Raw genomic sequence first — 4,969 nt, 5'->3', positions numbered from 1 at the left:
CTTTCCTTATGAGCGTAGTCACTTTACACTTGAGATCATCCTCTTCTTTCAAGAGATATAATCCACCTTTCTCCTTTAATTGAGTCGGCCTAGACGTGGTGTTTGACTTTGGGTAATAGTCCCAAGATTGTGTTTTTTCAGCCTATCGAGGTAGTCCCATACCTCGTCGACATCTTTATTAATGAACTCTCCATTACACATTGTCTCGACCATTTGGCGCATGGAAGATGTCAGTCCATCGTAGAAAAAATTTGTAATGCGCCACGTTTCAAATCCGTGTTGTGGGCATGAACTGACCAAATCTTTGAACCTTTCCCAACATTGAAAGAATGTTTCATCTTCCTTTTGAGCAAAGTTCATGATCGCTTTTCTGAGGGTAATCGTTTTATGATGTGGGAAGAATTTTTTTTATGAATTCCCTCTGCATGTCGTTCCATGTGCCAATAGATCTAGGACGCAATGAATGTAACCACGTCTTAGCTTTCTCTTTTAAGGAAAAGGGAAAGAGTTTCAGCCTAATTGTATCCTCAGATACATTAGGAAAACATAATGTAGCTATTATCTCATCGAACTCTTTCAAATGTAAATATGGACTTTCAGATTCAAGTCCATGGAATTTGGGAAGGAGTTGGATAACTCCTGGCTTGATGTCCATTTGTCCTGTGTTTTCAGGAAAAATCATGCAGGAGGGCGTACTCACTCCCGCCGGTTGTAGAAAATCTCGTAAAGTACGAGGCGGGGGTGCCTGTTGCACCTCATTCTCATCTTGGGTATCCTCCACCCTAGGTGGAAGTAGAGGAGGTTGGTCTTCAGCCATAACTTCACTTAACTCAGGGGATTTCGAGTGGTGTCTAGTCCTGCGATGGATAGTCAACCCCTCAACCAATCCTCCTTGAAACGAGACGTCGAGTGTTGTCACGGGCCCACTTGGGCATGAAAACACTCGAACCCTCAATTAAAAATCTAATCCTAAAAAGGAAAAGAAAATCTAGAAAGAAAGAGAGAATTGGAAAGAAATTACCAAATTGGAATCCTAAGTTAAGGACCTTTAAAATATAAATAAAATATGTTAGATTCTAAAAGAAGAGGAACAATCCTTTAAAATAAAGGTAGTAGTAAACTAATTTCTAAAAGAAAGTGGAAACTTCTAAAATAACCTAGGAAAGTCCTATACTAGAAAGTAAATTACTAAAAGAGAACTGAAAAATAGGAAGTAGAGAAGGAGTGTACCGAATTAGAGATTTCTATCTTAAACGCCTACAAAATAAGAAGGTTAGTTTCTAAACATGAATTCTAAAAATAAATGAAGAAACAAATTAGATTTAAAAAGAGTTAAAAATAGAAAGTTACTAAAATAAAAATAGAAAGTTAATTTCTAAAAAGGGAAAGAAATAACCTAATTTCTAAAAATAAACTATTTCCTACAGAAGGGAGGATACTAGAATTAGAAATTTTCTAAAATTTAAACCCTAATTCTAAAAATACGAAAAAGTAGAGAAATTAGGAAGGAATTACCAATTGAGAAACTTATGTCAAGATCCTATAAAACAGGAAACAAGTTAGTTTTGAACTCAAATAAAAATAAATAAAAAAACTAAGGTTAGTAAAATCCTAATCTTAAACTAATCCTAAAACCAATTAATTTCAGAGAATCGTAACCGTCAGTCCCAAGAACTTCTTCACACCCCAAGTGCAGGGTTGTGATGTAGTAATAAACTCGGTAAGACCGAGGTCGAATCCACAGGGACTGAAACTTGTACGTTTCCTGAAACTAGGTAGAAATAGAACTAGACTAAGATATGATCTAACCAAATAGAATTTAAGAAACAATTGTGGAATGATTATCTAAAACTTTAATGAATTCAGAGGAAGGAAACTAGGGATTCAGAGGATCCACTTGTAGGGATCAGGGAGATCTTATGCCTGCATTAAGATTTATGGAAATCAAACTGAACCTACTTGATCTGGTTTTTAAGGGATGAAAAGTATATGAATTAGAATGGATTCCATCATCTAACCATGCCCAGGAGACAAAGCAAACAACAGAATTAAACTAATTACCAACCAATCAACATGCCATGAAGGTCAGGGAGGGTACCATCATCCAACCGTGCCTAGGAGACGATGGTGAACAACAGGGCCTCCTGACGTCATAAACATCAAAAGGGAAAAAGAAATATTCAAAGCCATTGCAAACCCATTGTAATTTCAGTCACAACAGACCATTAAAGACTAAGAAAATATTCCTTTAATAATCAACTTAAAATCAAATTCAGTTCAGAAATTTAAATTAAACGCATTAAATAGTATCTCCCATCCCGCTACAGGCTTCACCTCTTAGCCCTAGCTAAGAGTTTTAGCCACACATGAATGGCTAAATTCGAAATCAAATGCAAAGGAAAAGAAAACGAAAAAGAAAAGAAAAGAAAAGAAGAAAATAACTTAGTCTTTATCTCTCACGTTCCAGCCGCTGATGCAGCCAAGCCAAACTCCACGTCTTCTTCCTCCTCCCGCTCCTCCACACGCTCCTCTCTTTTATAATCATAGGAAAGTTGGTGAAAGGAAGCACTGGCAGCTCGTCCGCAACAGAACCGGACTCCAGATAACGCAGGACTGTGCGTAAATCAATCTTACGCTGATTCTTGGTAAAACCTATTCTTGACGCCGAAGAAGAGATCCACTCCGTCCATTGGCTTCAGGACGAAGAACCACCCAGACTTACTCAGTTTTGGATCCAAACCGTGGTGGCCCATGAGATCTTTATTCCTCCGTCCATCTCGCATTTATACGGTTAAAAACATATCTCTGCTGCCTCTTGAAATTTTGTCACCTAGGCGATGGTAACATGGGCCGTAGGAATCTAATGGAAGGTCCAGATTCACCATATGGACCATGATGGTGGCCCACAGGAACGGAACGCAACCTCTGTTTGCGAAACAGAGGTGACGCACGTCGACGCTGTGATGGCTGGTGTCCCACTAATTGACGTCAGGAGGAAAATCCACACCGTCCATTGAAATGCCCTCAAAAAACCGTTTGGAGAGGGTTTGTTTATCTTGGATTAGGTGTGGTCCACCGATCTTTCTGCTCCGCCGTCCATCTTGTGTTTAACGACTGGGAACGTGACAGAACTTACATGATGCCAAAAGGAAATCTAGGCGTGGGTTAAACCCCCATTCTGGATACAATGGACGGTCCAGATCTGCCAAATGGGTGATGTGTGGGGCCCACAATTACGAACCGTCAATCGGCCGCAAGAACGCTGGGCGTTCTTGAATTTTTCAGAAGGAGAGTCGGTCAGCGCACACTGACCGACTTCCTTATTTTTTATGTTCGTCCGGTGCACTTGTGCACCTTGCACGTGCACTGCATGTGTGGGTCCCATGGTGATGTTTGTAAGAAATCTGCTCCATCCATCTGTTTTGACACGTAGTTTAAGGCATTGAGACCAAAATTGGAGTATATCCAGATATCAGGCGGGGCCCACATAATGATTCAATGGCCTATTCTGTCCGTTGGGCCACTTCCGGAGGGATCTGAGGGTTGAAATTTTACGTGTACGATTTATTTATGGTCCTCAGGCCACGTATGAAGTTTTGAACTGATCAGATGGTGGGAACCCTATGATCTTGCATTCTGGACACTTTTCAGGCCACTTGAGCTTCAATTCCTTGATTTTCTTGGGTCCCTGATGTGTAATTCTGTTGATCTTGGGTCTCTGGAGTCCGTCCCATGCTTTGGTGTCATTAGAGCGTTAAGTCCATGCTTTAAGCACCCTTTTCGGTCCAGGCTCGTACATACACTCTGCATTACAAACACGATTAATCAGGCCATTAAGCGGTATCATGCGTGTAAATCTATGCAACAATTGGGTCTGATATGCAATATTTAACCCTCAACAAGAATAGGTTAAGGTTTCGGTTTAGGAAATCGGGTTCGCGTTTAGGATCAGGTTTATATTTGGCTTTTCAAGTTTAGGTTTAGGTTTAGGTTAGGGAGTTGAGATTAGGATTATGTGTAGGTTTAGGTTTAGGGATTTGAGAATACATTTAGGTTTTAGGTTTAGGTTTAGGTTTTAGGTTTTATGTTAAGGTTATAGGTTAAGGTTAAGGTTTAGGTTTAGGTTTAGGTTTAGGTTTTAGGTTTAGGTTTAGGTTATAGGTTATAGGTTTAGGTTTAGTTTTAGGTTTAGGTTAAGGTTTAGGTTTAGGTTATAAGCTATAGGTTTAGGGAATTGAGAATAGGTTAAGGTTTAGGTTTAGGAAATCGGGTTCGGGTTCGGGATCGGGTTTAGGTTTGGGTTTTCAAGTTTAGGTTTAGGTTAGAGAGTTGAGATTAGGATTAGATGTAGGTTTAGGTTTAGGGATTTGAGAATACATTTAGGTTTTAGGTTTAGGTTTAGGTTTTAGGTTTTAGGTTAAGGTTATAGGTTTAGGTTAAGGTTTAGGTTTAGGTTTAGGTTATAGGTTAAGGTTTTAGGTCATAGGTTTAGGTTTAGGTTAAGATTATAGGTTTCGGTTTAGGTTAAGATTATAGGTTTCGGTTTAGGTTTAGGTTTAGGTTATAAGATATAGGTTTAGGGAATTGAGAATAGGTTAAGGTTTAGGTTTAGGAAATCGAGTTCGGGTTCGGGATCGGGTTTATGTTTGGGTTTTCAAGTTTAGGTATAGGTTTAGGTTAGGGAGTTGAGATTAGGATTAGGTGTAGGTTTAGGTTTAGGGATTTGAGAATACATTTAGGTTTTAGGTTATAGGTTAAGGTTATAGGTTTAGGTTAAGGTTAAGGTCGAGGTTTAGGTTTAGGTTTAGGTTAAGGTTGAGGTTTAGGTTATAGGTTAAGGTTTTAGGTCATAGGTTTTGGTTTAGGTTAAGGTTATAGGTTTAGGTTAAGGTTTAGGTTTAGGTTTAGGTTAAGGTTTAGGTTTAGGTTATAAGCTATAGGTTTAGGGAATTGAGAATAGGTTAAGGTT

General features: G+C 39.1%; 1 non-coding gene across 1 annotated transcript; it reads left to right on the top strand.

Moving 5' to 3' along the window:
* Positions 1-271: 271 nt before the first annotated feature.
* On the top strand, positions 272-378 carry LOC131241761 (small nucleolar RNA R71). Its single transcript, XR_009169324.1, has one exon. It is a non-coding gene; the product is annotated as a small nucleolar RNA R71 (small nucleolar RNA).
* The last annotated feature ends 4,591 nt before the right edge of the window (positions 379-4,969 follow it).

The sequence above is a fragment of the Magnolia sinica genome, chromosome 3 (genome assembly GCF_029962835.1).
Source record: "Magnolia sinica isolate HGM2019 chromosome 3, MsV1, whole genome shotgun sequence".
Classification (NCBI taxonomy): Eukaryota; Viridiplantae; Streptophyta; class Magnoliopsida; order Magnoliales; family Magnoliaceae; genus Magnolia; species Magnolia sinica.
Note: the sequence above shows the minus strand (reverse complement) of the source record. Positions and strands in the feature narration are given on the sequence as shown.